This window comes from Chanodichthys erythropterus, chromosome 16 (assembly GCF_024489055.1).
Source record: "Chanodichthys erythropterus isolate Z2021 chromosome 16, ASM2448905v1, whole genome shotgun sequence".
Lineage (NCBI taxonomy): Eukaryota > Metazoa > Chordata > Actinopteri > Cypriniformes > Xenocyprididae > Chanodichthys > Chanodichthys erythropterus.
The window spans coordinates 7,771,672-7,789,530 of record NC_090236.1 but is presented as its reverse complement, the minus strand read 5'-3'; the positions used below and the strand labels follow the sequence as shown (position 1 = coordinate 7,789,530).

At 38.1% G+C, this 17,859-nt stretch overlaps 1 long non-coding RNA gene across 1 annotated transcript; it reads left to right on the top strand.

Annotated features, from left to right (window-relative positions):
* The first annotated feature begins 207 nt into the window (after window positions 1–207).
* LOC137003551 (uncharacterized) lies at window positions 208–17,760 on the top strand. Its single transcript, XR_010891991.1, has 3 exons — window positions 208–288; window positions 17,410–17,533; window positions 17,653–17,760. It is a non-coding gene; the product is annotated as an uncharacterized lncRNA (long non-coding RNA).
* Window positions 17,761–17,859: the final 99 nt, after the last annotated feature.

The window sequence follows — 17,859 nt, the reverse complement described above, 5'->3', positions numbered from 1 at the left end:
CACCCATATTCAAAACAAACAGAGCCAAAAATGTGAGACATGTCCTAAGCTGTGCTGTCTTTTTTCCCCTCAACTTTGTGAAGCCATAACCTAGAATGTACTGTAAAGGAACAGTGTCTCCTTATTAGATCCTCCAGGTGGCACACAGCGCCATCATTTGGACAAGTCTTTAGGCTGTAGGCCTTCCTGCTGTAGGATGTGGATTGATTTGAGGCCAGTAGAGGTCGCTCATTTTCTGGCCATAGCTTGGAAAAGCACCTGTTGGCGCGAATGATCCACAAACTTAAGGTGTGTTTACATTTAGCCTACTGCATATTGTAACATAATTGTGAATATATATCATTTAGAATGCATAACACTGTGTTTATTTCAACGACTACTCTACGCCACTTCTGGGGAAAGGCCAAAGAATCGCCTATTTTCCTCGTTGTGAAAGTAAGTTTGCAGTCTGATTTGATAAAGATGATGAGATAAATAGTATAACGGCAAGAAACGTCTTTCTATTGAGTTATTCTTATTCTTATGACAGGTTCATGACTCTTATGAGCAAGTAATTTAAATTAATCGTTCAGAAAGTCGATTGAACAATCTAGTTACCATTTTAAATAGATCTGAGGAAAATGAACTCCATTAATAGGTCAATCAACAACAGGTTCACTGGACTGGACTTGAGTTATCACTGAAGTAATTTTGTGTAGCCTACTTAAGGTTATTGTTCTTGACAAAGAGTAGTCGCACAGAATTGTAATGATATGTAAACACTTCGAGCTGTTTTGACCAGCGAAGAAGAGATAGCCAATATGATGATATATGAGGACATAACAGTTACTTGTCCTCAAAGTGCCATATGGAAAGCGGGTTGTTTATTCATTACAGATGAGCAGGAAAGAACCAGAAATATTTATAAATACTACATTTGGTGTTTGGTTTGTCTGTTCTATAAACGTTTTTTTTATTTTTTTTTTATTAAAAAGAAATTCTATTTATATTAAAATGAATGCTGAAGCAGGTGTAACCCAATTAAAACTGACTTTAATCAATATAGCAACAATATGAGTAGTGGGAGCGCAAACTCAGATCTTTTATGGCACATAATTTGACAGCTTAGAGAAACCCACTATTAACGCATATATACACACTAATCAGGCATAACATTATGACCACCTTCCTAATATTGTGTTGGTCCCCCTTTTGCTGCCAAAACAACCCTGACCTGTCGAGGCACTACACTAGACCCCTGAAGTTGTGCTGTGGTATCTGGCACCAAGATGTTAGATCCTTTAAGTCCTGTAAGTTGCGAGGTGAGGCCTCCATGGATCGGACTTGTTTGTTCAGCACATCCCACAGATGCTCAATTGGATTGAGATCTGGGGATATTGGAGGCCAAGTCAACACCTCAAACTCGTTGTTGTGCTCCTCAAACCATTCCTGAACCATTTTTGCTTTGTGGCAGGGCGCATTATCCTGCTGAAAGAGGCCACGGCCACCAGGGAATACCGTTTCCATGAAAAGCTGTACATGGTCTGCAACAATGCTTAGGTAGGTGGTACGTGTCAAAGTAACATCCACATGGATGGCAGGAACCAAGGTTTCCTAGCAGAACATTGGCCAAAGCAACGCACTGCCTCCTCCGGCTTGACTTTTTCCCACAGTGCATCCTGGTGCCATGTGTTTCCCAGGTAAGCGATGCACATGCACCCGGCCAACCACGTGATATAAAATAAAACTTGATTCATGAGACCAGGCCACCCTCTTTCATTGCTCCGTGGTCCAGTTCTGATGCTCACATGCCCACTGTTGGTGCTTTCAGGTTTGGAAAGGGGTCAGCATGGGCACCCTGACTGGTCTGCGGTTATACAGCCCCATACGCAACAAACTGCGATGAACTGTGTATTCTGACACTTTTCTGTCAGAACCAGTATTAACTTCTTTAGCAATTTGAGCTACTATAGCTCGTCTGTTGGATTGGACCACACGGGCCAGCGTTCGCTCTCTACGTGCATCAGTGAGTCTTGGTGACTCATGAACCTGTCACCGGTTCCCCCTGTTCCTTCCTTGGACAACTTTAAATTGATACTGACCACTGCTGACCGGGAACACCCCACAGAGCTGCAGTTTTGGAGATGCTCTGACTCTGTCGTCTAGCCGTCACAAATTTCCCCTTGTCAAACTCGCACAAATACTTACGCATGCCCATTTTTCCTGCTTCTAACACATTAACTTGGAGGACAAAATGTTCACTTGCTGCCCAATATATGATGAAGAGATATTCACTTCATCGGTCAGTGCTCATAATGTTTTATCTGATCGGTGTATGCGTATACATAATATATAATATATTTATATTTATATAATATATATAATATATAAGTGGTGTGAAAAAGTGTTTGCCCCTTCCTGATTTTTTTTTTTTTTTTTTTTGCATGTTTGTCACACTTTAATGTTTCAGATCATCAAACAAATTTAAATATTAATCAAATATAACACAAGTAAACACAACATGCAGTTTTTAAATGAAGGTTTTTATTATGAAGGGAAAATAAAATCCAAACCCACATGGCCCTGTGTGAAAAAGTGCTTGCCCCCTAAACCTAATAACTGGTTGGGCCACCCTTAGCACCAACAACTGCAATCAAGCGTTTGTGATAACTTGCAATGAGTATGTTACAGCACTGTGGAGGAATTTTGGCCCACTCATCTTTGCCAAACTGTTATAATTCAGCCACATTGGAGGGTTTCTGAGCATGGACCACCTTTTTAAGGTCATGCCACAGCATCTCAATAGGATTGAGGTCAGGACTTTGACTAGGCCACTCCAAAGTCTTCATTTTGTTTTTCTTCAGCCGTTCAGAGGTGGTGTTCAGAGACTTGCTGGTGTGTTTGGATCATTGTCCTGCTGCAGAACCCAAGTTTGCTTCAGATTTTTTTGGTAGACAGCAGAATTCATGGTTCCATTTATCACAGCAAGTCTTCCAGGTCCTGAAGCAGCAAAACAGCCCCAGACCATCACACTACCACCACCATATTTTACTGTTGGTATGATGTTCTTTTCTGAAATGCTGCGTTACTTTTACGCCAGACGTAATGGGACACAACCTTCCAAAAAGTTCAACTTTTGTCTCGTCAGTCCACAGAGTATTTTCCCAAAAGTCTTGGGGATCATCAAGATGTTTTCTGGCAAAACTGAGATGAGCCTTTATGTTCTTTTTGCTCAGCAGCAGTTTTCATCTCAGCAAGCGCTTTTTCACACAGGGCCATGTGGGTTTGGATTTTGTTTTCCCTTCATAATAAAAACCGTCATTGAAAAACTGCATGTTGTGTTTACTTGTGTTATCTTTGATTAATTAACAGTGGGGGTAGGTCTGTAGTAATTCGTTCAATTTAAAAACAACTGAAGTCTGGACTGACTCACTACTAGTGTGTACATGTTTGTGTTTGTATTCTGAGCCTCTTCACCTCTCATGGCCACTTAACCTTGAGTGCTCTCACCGTATGTTCAGCGGTGTCTGATTACACGCACTCAAGCCTGAACACATGTAAGTGGACCTTTCCGCTTTGCATGTGCCTGTCGTGCCATTTATTGTGTCTTCCTGTGCCTGAGCCTCAATATGATTGTCCACTCAACATGATTGGCAGTGGTGTCCAAGTCCAATAGGTTGCTGCAGTAAGAGGCTGCAAAAATGTTTAAAATGAAGTTACTTTTACAGTTACATTACATTTCAATTATTTTACAATTAAAATGCTAAATATTATTTTTATATACCTTTCAAAAGTTTGGGGTCAGTAATATTTTTAAAGAAATTAATATTTTTATTCAGCAAAGGCACATTAAATTGATCAAAAGGGACAGCAAAGTCATTTATAATATTGGATTTTGATTTCAAATAAATGATTTTCTTTTGAACTTTCTGTTCATCAAATAATCCTGAAAAAGATGTATTGTACAACATGTATTGCGCATAATTGTTCTTACCGGTCTATTTGAGATCATCAGTGTGAGACGGTCAGTGTGTGTGATGCTAGAGGGCAGATTAAATCTTTTTAAAAACTCTTTCATCTTTTCTTTTCATCTTGTCATGTCATGTGTGTGTCAAATGTGCTGATTACTGTCTGGACGACACACGGGAACAAACCTTCTGTTCTCCATCAGCGGCCTGAAGCTGTATATGTTTTGGTGTGTGTCTATCAATTTGTATCACAGTCATGTGCGTATTCTTGTATGGTCATGTGATTTTGCCAAGTAAGACATGTTTCTGGATCAACATATTTTGTTGATCCCGGAGCGACATTCTTGTCCTAAAATTTTGTCCTATCTCTACCCCAAAACCTTACCCTACCCGTAACATATCCCTAAAATCAGAAGAAAAAAGATGGTGAATGACACTGATGTAGAAGCACCTAACCCCATGGTTGTAAGCCTAAACTTGACATAAACTGTAAACTTGCCTCTCAAATCTGATTGGTTGATTGGAATGTTGTTCAAGGATCAACAAGGAACATGTTGTAGCTATTTGGTGAAATCACATTCTGGTCCCATAATTTGGCATCCTTTTTGCAATTTGCAATGTTGTTTGTACTTGTGGGTTTTTATATTGGTCAGATATGTGCACTAACAGTCAAAAGTTTCCTTCTGATTTTATATATACAGTACCAGTCAAAAGTTTGGAAACATTACTATTTTAATGTTTTTGAAAGAAGTCTCTTATGCTTATCAAACCTGGTCAGCAATTTTTTTTTTAAAAGTAATTAATACTTTTATTCAGCAAGGATGTGTTAAATTGAGTAGTAAAGATTTATATCTTTAAAAAAGATTTCTATTTGGAAATGCTGTTCTTTTTTTAACTTTTTATTCATCAATGAATCCTGAAAAAAGTATCACAGGTTCCAGAAAACTAATAAGCAGATTCCAACATTGATAATAGTATCAAATCAGCATATTAGAATGATTTCTGAAGGATCATGTAAGTAATGATGCTGAAAATTCAGCATTTTATCACAGGAATAAATTACATTTTAAAGTATATTAAAATAGAAAACTCCACACACACACACACACACACACACACACACACACACACACACACACACACACACACACACACACACACACACACACACACACACACACACGTTTGTTTTTGTGAATTGTGGGGACTTTCCATAGACTTCAATGCATTTTACACTGAACAAACTGTACATTCTATCCCCCTACCCTGCCCCTACCCCTAAACCTAACCCTCACAGGAAACTGTGCAAACTTTTACTTTTTCACAAAAACTCATTCTATATGATTTATAAACCCATTTACATTGTGGGGACCGCTGGCTGGTCCCCACGATGTAGGTGAACTCAGGTTTATATTACATCATGGGGACATTTGGTCCCCACAATGTAATATAAACAAAAGCGCACACACACACACACACACACACACACACACACACACACACACACACACACACACACACACACACACACACACACACACACACACACACACACACACACAGCACTACCTAATAATGATTTAGGCCTATGTGTGTTGATCAGATTATGCAAATGGGTAGATTTGTACATTTTTGAAGAATGTTCAAGAGGCTGTATATGCAAAACTTGCTAGGAGATTGTTTGTTGTTGCTAAGGTGTTCTGAGAGGTTGTTAGGATGTTGCTTATTGGTCCAAGACAAGTCTATATTCTCTGTGGTCTCTAGATGTGACTATGGTCTCTGCTACAATGTGGTATTTTGTCTGTTTTATTGTCCACCAGCCCCTAAAATAATAGCCAAACTTCAATCACCACTTGACATATTAGTGGGGTCATACAGTTATGATGAGGTAAACCACATTAAAGAGTCATTAAGCATAAATCTTGTTACTCTATTCACTCATTAAGGCAAATCTATTATTTTTTTCATGTACTGGTCAATGTTCAGATTTTGGGCTATTTTGGCCTTCCATAACATGTATTCAGAAAGAAAACCTCCAAAATAAACATTTAAGACAAGTGTTTATTTTATTACACTATCTATTTGCATCCAAGTCAGAAATCTCCACTTCAGTAGCACTTGCGTACACCAAATGTTCCAGTTTGTTCATTTATAATTTGCCTGGTTTAAAAAAAGAAAAATCTCCTAAATACATGGTGACAATTCAGTATTTTCTGACTTATGTGATAAAAAGAGATATCCAAAATCCCCTCTGTAAAACCTTTAACTCTATTATGTGTCTATTTATGTTCTGTAAAATATGCAAATATTTAATTAGATAATGCCTAATTTGCATATTTAAACATACATACAGAAAACTTGTAAAACAAAACAATTCTTAATGTACAGTGTTTAATCAACAGAGAAAGTATGGTGATATCTATTAGTTAAAAATGTGCCACTATTCACCTGTGGTGTCGTGCCTCATAACTAGTTTCTTATTGTTCGAGGTAACCTGCAGAGAAAGTCAAGCGTATTGACGTCCAGCTTGTGAGGAACTCTGAACTTTGTAACTGAACAAGCGGTTTGAAACACGCAAGGGCAGATTCCTCAGCGTTCGGGACGAGCGCGGGTGGGGAAGAATGCCTCCATTGAGACCCCGAGCTTCAGCACAGCCTCTCTTTGAGGTCCAGTTGGGCTTAAAATGTTTAAGACCAGAGAAGGATTAGAGAACAAAAAGATCCTTCTCTGTCATCAAAGAGGATCTTCTCCGGGACTCATCTAACTGCTCTCCACGCCTGCCCGCAGGTCTGAGCGATGGCGAGAGAGAAGGAGAGTAAGAGAGAGAGGAGGGGTGCACATTTCAAAGGTAATCTTTAACTCTAAGCCTGGCAGACTGGCTGAAACAGACTCCCTCCTCCCAGTCTGAGCCAGCATGTTGTCCATCCCTCCCATTGGGTTCGCTGCTCCCCTAGTCGCCTGCATTCTTCCTGCCCTTTTGTTCAGAGGGCACTGAAGTGGCTGTATTCATGGCCGGGCCGAGCTGAGGAGAGAGGAGGATTTTGCATGACCTCGAAAGGGGGCGACTTTAACTCGAGACCGTTAAGTCTCTTCCTAAAACAACACTCCCTTGAAACAAATACCTGCTTTGTTCCGGCGGCTCTTTCAGGGCTGTGGCGGGCAGGCTATTAACACAAAAAGAGGGGCAGTCCAGGAGAGAACGGCCGCTGTGGTCAACCGACATGATCCCAAAACAGATATGGCTTGTGTTGGCGTATGTAGATGACCTTCTCTGAAAGTCCACGTGTGAGGAGCACACTTTGTTTGATTAAACTCCCCTCGCACAACATGGGACAATGTCTTTTGAAGCCTGGATTGTTGATCGTTATCTTTTGTAAAAGATTCAGAGGCATTACCAAGGGTTTTGTGGTTTAGTTTAGTTTAGCACATGCATGAAGAATAGGCTGTTATGTTTGCTTGATTCAATGATCTCTGCTGGCCTTTAAACAACTTTTCTTTTATGATCTTTTTGTCTCTGTTTGTATATGCATGTATAGATAGGACATTTATTTATGCATTACAGACATAGTGAAATGTTTGCATTTACAGTATTTGTTCAACTGGTGTCAATGGCAATGTCATGGGTTTGACTGATAAAATGGATAGTTATATCAGTATGTGCCTTCCTTGTGCCATGGTCTACCTGTTGAACAAATAAATCAACAAATATGCTTTATAATACCTTTTTGACCATGTACCATTTGTAGCACCTTTGAAAATACCATGGTATATCAATATAACCATGCAGTGATATTGTGTCTGATACCATCACTGTTCCGTATATTGCCACTGTACATTTTTTGCTTTTTGGTACTGCTCAAAAAAATTTAAGGAACACTTTGAAAACACATCAGATCTCAATGAGGAAAAATATCATGCTGCATATCTATACTGATATGGACTGGGTAATGCATTATTACCTAAAGGATGCCACATTGTTTGATGGAAATGAATATTATCAACCTACAGAGGATTGAATTCAAAGACACCCACAAAAATCAAAGTGAAAAAATGATGCAGCAGGCTAATCCATTTTGCTGAAATTTCATTGCAGCTACTCCAAAATGGTACTCAATAGTTTGTATGGTCCCCACGTTCTTGTATGCATACCTGATGATGTCGGGGCATGCTCCTAATGAGACGACGGATGTCGTCTGGGGTATTTCCTCCCCAGATCTGGACCACTGAGCTTCTGGAGAGTCTGAGGTGCAACCTGGTGGCTTCGGATGGACCGAAACATAATGTCCCAGAGGATAGGGTCTGACAATGGGTCCGAGGATTTCACCCTGATACCTAATGGCAGTCAGTGTGCCATTGTCTAGCCTGTAGAGCTCTGTGCATCCCTCCATGGATATGACCATCACTGACCCACCACCAAACCGGTCATGCTGAACGATGTTACAGGCAGCATAATGTTCTCCACGGCTTCTCCAGACCCTTTCACGTATGTCACGTGTGCTCAGGGTGATCCTGCTCTCATCTTTGAAAAGCACAGGGCGCCAGTGGCGGACCTGCCAATTCTGGTATTCAATGGCAAATGCCAATTGAGCGCCACGGTGCCGGGCAGTGAGCACAGGGCCCACTAGAGCCTCAGGCCACCCTCATGAAGTCTGTTTCTGATTGTTTTGTCAGAGACATTCACATCAGTGGCCTGATGGAGGTCATTTTGTAGGGCTCTGGCAGTGCTCATCCTGTCCCTCCTTGCACAAAGGAGCAGATACCGGTCCTGCTGATGGGTTAAGGACCTTCTACTGCCCTGTCCAGATCTCCTAGCGTAACTGCCTGTCTCCTGGAATCTCCTCCATGCTCTTGAGACTGTGCTGGGAGACACAGCAAACCTTCTGGCAATGGCACGTATTGATGTGCCATCCTGGAGGAGCTGGACTGCCTGTGCAACCTCTGTAGGGTTCAGGTATCGCTTCATGCTACCAGTAGTGACACTGACCCCAGCCAAATGCAAAACTAGTGAAAAACAGTCATTTTTTACAATTTTGTGACAACTTCTCAAGTAGGGTCCTGCAAAGTTTTGACACTCTGAGGTGTTGTGGAATGTGTGTACAAAATTCCTGGCGATTTTGATGTTCGTGGGTCAATTCGACTCGCAATTTCATGGTTAGCTGCAGCTGTACAGCCCCAAAAAAAAAAAAAAAAATTGATGTATTTTTTTATGTCAGTTTCTCAAAAACCCTCTGAGGGTATTTAAATGTACATTTATGCATTTGGAAGACACTTTTTATCCAAAGAAATATACACCGCGTTGAAGGTGTACATTTTTATCTGTTTAAATGTTAATTTTGCTGGGAATCGAACACATCATTTTGGTGTTGCTAGCACCAGCACAAAAATAAAACAAAAACATTTAAAATTACAATACTGTTTATAATATTTATATCATACAAATGGTTAAATACAGTTTTAAAAATAATTTGTTCTTATGTTTATTTTGTTGTAATATGAAGTATTAATATCAAAGGTTTACTGTTTTTACCAATTTTTTTTCATAGTGTGATTTTTCATGAATTTTATTGAATACAATTAGGGTCAATTTGACCCACAACAACATACCCAGAATTCGAACATAATATACAAGAGTTAAAAATATAATGATGTGCATGGATAAATTATTTAAATACTGCAATAAAACATAATAAGTACTGCAATATTCCATAAAAAAATAAAAGTCCATTTTGATTTCATGGTGACTTTAAACCTGTGTGGAGGGTCACACTGCAGTTCTTTGCCTTTAAAATGATTGCATTGCACCCAGCTGTGTATATCTCTGTATGAACTCAGCTGAAATTTGTCCTAAATATGCATCATATACATCATATCCTGCTTTACATGATAGAAACGTACTGTCATCAGTTTTGTTTGCCATGCAATAAAAGTATGCATTATCAGGATTCACGATGCAATCTCATGGCAATTCGTAACTTTTATTAACTATTTGAAATTAATTGGTACAACCTTATTTGTACATTTTCGTATGATTACACCTTAGTGGGTTGGGTTTAGGCTGGGGTTAGGGGAGGACCTTCATGCTTACTTTTTACTAAAAACCTTACATTTTCATATGATTTACATCATTCAAATTTATGTGAAATCGCCACCTTATGAAAGTTACATTTTCCTGTGAGTATAGTTAGGATACACCATTAGGAAACCGTTGTGGCGTTCAGCCAACACTCTAGCGGGATGGTTGCTGGTCACGGCCAATCAGCACTGTGCCCTTGAGCAAGACACTTAAACCCAGGTTGCTCCATAGGGATTGTCTATATAGTACTGTTCTACTTGGAAGAAAAGCTTCTGCTAAGTGGCTACTTGCTAAAACATTTCTGTACATTTTGAGGTGTACTCTTTTTTTGTCATTTTGTGTATTTTCCCTATCATGCTAATGGCTGATGGGGAAATGACTTGCATCATTACTGAAAACGGATTTCACGTCAAAGTGCTGTATATCCCCATGCAAAAGTTGAGCTTAAATCAATAGAATCCATTAGACATTTGAAAAGCACACAACAACTTGTGATGTTGACAGGAACAGCCCCCTCTCAATGACCTTGCGAGGACCTCAGAGCTAAATGGACTCTCTGTGTGTGTGTGTGTGTGTGTGTGTGTGGAAAACTGGCTGACACATTGCAGAGATCAACTCTTCTGTTTTTGCATGTCTAATTTGATGATTACTGGTAGAACAGCAAAAACGGGACGTGCATATTTTGTTCTGTATCACTTGAAGCTGAAGATGTTGACCTGGCATATGAAGCTCTTTGGCACAGCAGCTTCAGTAAGTTTACAATCAACTGTGATATAGATGTTTAAAGACAAGCATTGTTTAGCTGATGGTGTGTGAGATGTGTGAGATCATCCTGCAGCCTGAGGCCCTCTTTAAAACACAGATCGTCCCAAACAACGCCTTTCTCTGCCCCTGTGAAGGAGCGCTGCAGGGGTAAAACACAGGACACAGAGATCGAGAATATAATATGATCCAGACATTAAAACACAAAACTGATGTTTTTTTGCTTATTGAGGGGAATGTTGACTGGAATGTTTTGGTCTGGAAAAGACAAATGTATTTAGACAGATGAGTTCTTTAGTGTCATTAGGACATTAAGTAAAGAGTCTTTACTGGCCCCTTACCCTGTATCTAATTGTGAACACAGAGAGGGAGAGAGAGAGGGGTTATACAAGTAGGGAAAGCTTTTATTTTATTAGTATTAAGATCTATGACCCACACACATTTGAGAAGCGGTAACATAGCTTACTTGTCATTACTTTTATTATACCTCAAGGTGGCGATGTTGACTTTGTAATGTTAACGAAAATAGTTTAGTAAACTGCTTTCTTGTGTTGACAGCGTTCGATATTAGTGTGTTAAATGAATACACATTATAATTTCTTTTAAGAAGGCCTAGTCTTTTTTTTTTTTTAGCTTTAAATACAGCACAGTCCTTACTGAATGGAATAAATCGCTTGGTCTCGACGGACGGACGACAGAGAAATGCAGTATGAGTGATCTCATCGGTCACGTGAGGGCAGGGTGGCAGTCAGGAGGTGTGAATCTCCCGTGTTGAGAGCGCTGGAGCTGTCCGGCAGCAGAGGTGCTGAAATCACACACAGGTCGCTAATTATGTCCACTCACAGTCTGAGACCTAAAGATAACATACACAGTAGGCTAAATGTTGTAATTCCAATAATACATACATAAATACATAGAGAACAGTACACTTGCCAACTACAGTTTCGGTGCAGTTATTTAGAAAAACTTTTGAGTAAAAAATGACATATGCACGAAGGTGACAGGACTGACAGGTTCTCAGTAAGAGTTAGTTGGTTAACTTTTCGAGTACATTTTGAGTAGAAAATGAACTCCAGATGTCACAAAACGGCATGTTACTAAACCTAACAACAAAAGCAATGATAAAACGGTGAAAATGCAACCTTAAATAATTATTTATTCCCCAGTGCATGATGGGAACACCATCAGAGAGTGTTGATAGGCCTATTTATGCCTTAATTTCTACAAGCTTAAATTGGGTACTAATAAAGAATTTGCTTTGCTTTTTAATTCTTGCCTGAACTAACACTCTAAAAATGCTGGGTTAAAAACATTTAAAAACTGGGTTTGCCCAACCTGGGTATTTTTATTTAACTCAACTATTGTTTAAAAATTAATATACTGCTTGCTTAAAATGAACCCAAAGTATGTTGGAAATTAACATTTATTAACATGCACATACATGCACATTATTGCTTATTAATAAATATTCACCTTTTGATTATTATTGTTGCCTCTAGTAATTATGGGTTCATTTTACGCCAGCCATATATAGTACTTTTTAAACAATAGTTGTGTTAAATAAAACTGCCCACACGATGGGTAAGGATTTAACCCAATTGCTGCAACCCAACTTGGGTTGTTTTTAACCCAGCATTTTTTAGAGTTTACTTCACCAAAGGATATTTTTTATTAGTGTTAAAACCAACATGATTTGCAATTAGTTTAAAACAAATGGTGTCAATTTACTTTTAGATCAGACAAGTCAGTCCAAAAATGATCAGTTTTTCTCAGCAAGCAACAGTATGAAGACTTTTACATTGTAAAAAAAAATTTTAATTGATAATAAAAATGTTTCTTGAGCAGCAAATGGGCATATTAGAAAGATTTCATAAGGAAAGACACTGACTGGAGTGTCTTTTTTTTTAAATAAAGTTAAAATGGAAAAATATATTTTAAATGACTGTTCTATTGTTTTTTTGATCAAACAAAGTAAGCCTTGGTGAGCGCATAATGCCATTAGATTTAGTTATTTATTTTGCTTGCTTACTGCCAATACATTTATATACAGAGGTCCAAAAACTTTGCCACTGTAGAGCGTTTCTTATTAGTTTCATGCGCCCTCCGGTGGACACAAGTATATCACATGCAAAGAGGCTTTCATAGCGCTTGAATCTTCATATCTCTCAGGCTTACCACCTGTTGAGAGGAGCGCTACTGGTTGCCGTGATCACCTGAGAGCGATAATGCCGAAGCACTGGCCCCGGGGCCAAGGTTCACCGCGGGGGCAATAAACTCCCTGTCCCCCTGCCATCATGTAAAGACATTACTGTGCCCCGAGGCCCTCACAACAAACGCTTCATTTCCAAAGGCTCTCTGGCTCTTACTGGGTCACTTTATTTACCCTGTGTCATGCAAAATTCTTAATTTCCTTTGAATCCCAGTGCTACTGTATTGCCTTGAGTTACTTACATTCATTACCACCATTTAATTAGTACCATCAAACACTTCACGGTTTACAGTGGCTCAATGTAACATTAGTCGAGACTGTTAAACTCATTAGCAAACTCTGATAAGGGGTAAAGGTGAGATAGTTTGCATTTTTAACTGTGAGGAATCGATAGGCCAAACAGTCACGTATAGGCGTAAGCAAACGTTTTTCATTTTCATGATGGCGATGATAATAATAACGCTTTTATTATTATTATTATTATTATTTTAATGAATGTGTCCGCAGGCCTGCTTTGAGAACAATTGATCCTCATAATTTAGTGACAAAGGCCTCGGTGATCATTCGACCTCTAAATGTGTGAATAAATAAACAGGTAGGCCTATCTCATGTCACAATTGTTTGGCGATTTTTGTTAGTGTTGCTGAGCTGAACCCTGCCAGAGCAAACGCATTTAACATGAGAAGGAAACTGCTAACAACCATCCCTTTATAGTTATTCTAATGAGCACGGTAGTAAATAAAGTCATCACAACAGCAAGACGCCATTGTGAGGAGAAGTATTATTGAGTAGTTTGTCACTTTACTGTAAGAGCGATGTGTTTCCCGCGGCAGCTCGTGCGGTAAATATTTACTTAAGCATTAGACAGTGGGATGTTCTAGAAAAGTTACATACATAGGCTGTGTTTGTTATTTCATATATATATATATATATATATATATATATATATATATATATATATATATATATATATATATATATATATATATATATATAATATATAATATATAATATATATATATGTATCTGTATATATCTGTATATATATATATATATATATATATATATATATATGTATGTATGTATGTATTATATAAAATGTAATGTATGATAGGCCTACATTTGTTACACACACACACACACACACACACACACACATAAAAAAAAAAAAAAGACTGCAAGCCTATTATGGCTTTTGAAGACCGCGTATAGTTGACGAACTAAATAATGTAGGCTATGTAAAAGACTATATTTTAGGTAGACCTATTAGTTGCACTATCACGTTTTTTTTTTTTTTTTTTTTTTTGCATTTTTTTTTTTCATTTGTGGGTGACAAATGAAATCAAAAGTACAAATTTCTATGTTGCCTTTCAATTGTAGCTGTGAATTTTATGTATCCATAGCCTATATTTTTATGTATATTTATGTAGCCTATTGTATCATGTAAAAATGTTTCATCTTTATGCGATAACACCTCTTTTCTTTTATCATTTAATATATTTATATTATAATATTGTTTTTCATTTCTACTCGATTTTCAAAGCGACCATGAGAAACGTGCAATGAACTGTACTTTGCAACTTTAATTTGCACCACTAAAAAAGTCAATAATTAAACTTCAGTTTTAGTTGGTTGATTTTTTTTTTTTTTTTTTTTTTTTTTAATGCAGCAAAGTTATATTTACAAATACATTCGAGTTTACTTTGAAAACCTATAAGTTTGGAGCAAAGGGGCCCTATTACATCTGAAGCCTGAAAATGAGAAAGAGAGTTATAAATTCTGAAAGTTATAAATTATGAACAGAAATGACCTACTGCTGCGAGTGTACATCAAACCATATCTTCAGTCACTTCGCTTCTGTTTCAGTCTATCACTTCGTCTTGCAGTCTCTCCTCAGAGCTGAAACATTGTTCTTGAGTTTAATCATGATGGCATTTTTTTTTCCCCACAGTTCTATGAAACACATCCCGGGGTTATTTGGTTTTCGAGTCTAAACTAAACCAGGGGCGCTTACATTTCTCCAGTGTGGCGTTTGCCTCTTTATTTATGATGTCTTTTCTTCCACCGATGTAGAAAATTTCTGACTTGGATTTTTCACTCCAAAATTGATTTGACACGGATATCCAGTATCCCTTTAAAGATAATCAAACTGAGTCTCTCCTCATTCCGCATATATCCCCACTCACTTTATGACCATATCGAGTTACGGCCAGCCTGTTGTGTGCAATAGACATTCTTTAATCTGAAAACATTATTACAGTGTTTATTGCACTGTAAGCGGGGAAAATAGCTCGTGTTCGCCCTAAACATTTGTTCATAGCAGGCTTTTCTGTGATATGCAATGCAAAGAATTAATTAAAATAAATTGTGTTGTGGCAATGCTATAAGACCCCCCCCCCCCACCACCACCACCACTACCACCACACACACACACACACACACACAGCCTGAAATGCACTAGCAACCGGGCCAAAGCACAAAGAAGCAATTAGTAAACAGTTAGTTGAGCCAAAAGTGGCCTACTGACATGCACACGAAAACTTAAGGAAAATTCGTAAAAATAAACAGAATGACTTGCTTAAATTGGAAAAACAGCCATACAAAAAACATCCTATAACATCGCAACATATACGCAAAGCAGGTTGTATTACAAATATTTATTAAATTACTGAAAATGAAAATGTGCTTCATGTGATACTCTTAAATACAGCTTTTATGTCATGAAAGCAATTCATGAATATGATTTAAGAAAAACTTTTAATAGACCTGCTACATGGCCACACCGAGCTATTTTAGGGGTATTTTCTATTTTAGTATTTTCTTCAGATACCACCTTTACATTTTCTCTTATTGTGATTATTTACTACAGCCTTAAATTAAATATTAAAAACTACTGCGACTTTTTCGATAGTTGTCTTTCCCTGATACAAATTCCAGACCACTATATGCTCAGCTAACACAACATCAATTTTCCTTTATTACCTTACAACTTAGTTTTAAAAATAAGAGAAATGTCATTAGTAAACATGCGTGAATGAACGTCCTGATCTCCATGATCTGCTGTCGAAGTTTAAAGTGTTCTTTTATCTATTATTATTATTATTGCTCAGGCTTTAAATGAAGAAAAATAACGACGCGTGTCCTTTTCAGTTTTTTTTTTTGTTTAGCCAAATGAACGCATACTGTCTACATTAGTGCTAAATCAACGACGACAAAAACAAACAAACAAAAAGACAACATTTTTCTTCTTCCTCCACTTCTTGTTAAAAATATAACATTAATACTATTAAATAGCCTATGAATAATATTACTATAGTGTAATAATTATTATAATTGTTTAATGGATTGTATGGAGTTTTCGATAGATAGATAGATAGATAGATAGATAGATAGATAGATAGATAGATAGATAGATAGATAGATAGATAGATAGATAGATAGATAGATAGATAGATAGATAGATAACATATGTTGAGTTTCTGTTGATTTAAACCAATTGACTTCATTGTATTAACTCGAATTTTTAATTTCAATGAACTCAATTTGAAGGCAACCAGGTAACTTTTTCAAGTTAATCCAACAATTCTTTTTTTACAGTAGATAGATAGATAGATAGATAGATAGATAGATAGATAGATAGATAGATAGATAGATAGATAGATAGATAGATAGATAGATAACATATGTTGAGTTTCTGTTGATTTAAACCAATTGACTTCATTGTATTAACTCGAATTTTTAATTTCAATGAACTCAATTTGAAGGCAACCAGGTAACTTTTTCAAGTTAATCCAACAATTCTTTTTTTACAGTAGATAGATAGATAGATAGATAGATAGATAGATAGATAGATAGATAAGAATCTCGTGTGGGAAATGTCCGATATTAAATACAATAATTTCACTTCACTTTTGATGTTCTTTCCCTCAGGCCAATCCGGCAGAAACGGTCAGATGTCAATTAAAGTCAGGATGGGCGGCTGTGGCGCGGCTCTTGTTCTGAGGGCAGCCTGGCCTGTGGCGCGCGGGCTCCGCTCTCCACGCCGCTGCGCTAATCCGTTTATGGAGCACCTGGGACCGTGGACGGCAATAACATGCGCTTATCCGTCGCCGCCGCGAAACATGCTCATCTGAGCAAAGCAATGCGATAATGCCCACATCCCAGAGGACCAGAGGGGCACTTTACCCTCTGATTGAACTGTCGGCGTCTCTGAGTTGATAACTCTGACATGACAGCCAGCGTATTTGTCACATTAGTCTGAAGGAAATCGGAGATTCATAGGACTTTCTCGTCGTTTTATTTAGGTTCTCCTCTTTCAGTTTTTTTTAGCAACAGAACTTAAGTATTTTTAATTACTTTAACTCAAAGTGTGTTCTTCTGTTTAAACAGTTGAAAGATTTTTCTGTTTGATTGATCAGGGTTCTCTCTGAATGAACGGGGCCGTTTGACTGACGTGAGGTTCTCAATGAGCTCCTGCAAAGAAAAGGAACTTCAGTGACTGCGGGGAACAGAGGAGGAGCATCTGAATGTGAGATGGAGAGAGTGAGTGCGTGTGAGAGAGAAATGCGGAGTAATGCAAGAGAATGAGTGGGATGGATGGCTATATTGAATGTCTCTGCGTTATAAATAACGCTTCTTCACAATTGTATTCGGCTCCACAGACAGCTTTTACGGCACTCTCGGCGTCATACCCTGCTGAGACCCCCGCAAGCTGCTCCTTTCATTCTGTAGAGACTCTCTACTGTCCACATGCATACAATAAATACCTCTGTGCTGTGCAGCTTTTGGGTTTTTACTTAAAAGTTGGGGTTTGCAGAAAATTCATATTCAATACCAATAGATAAAGTTTGTGGCAGAACAACGCAAAA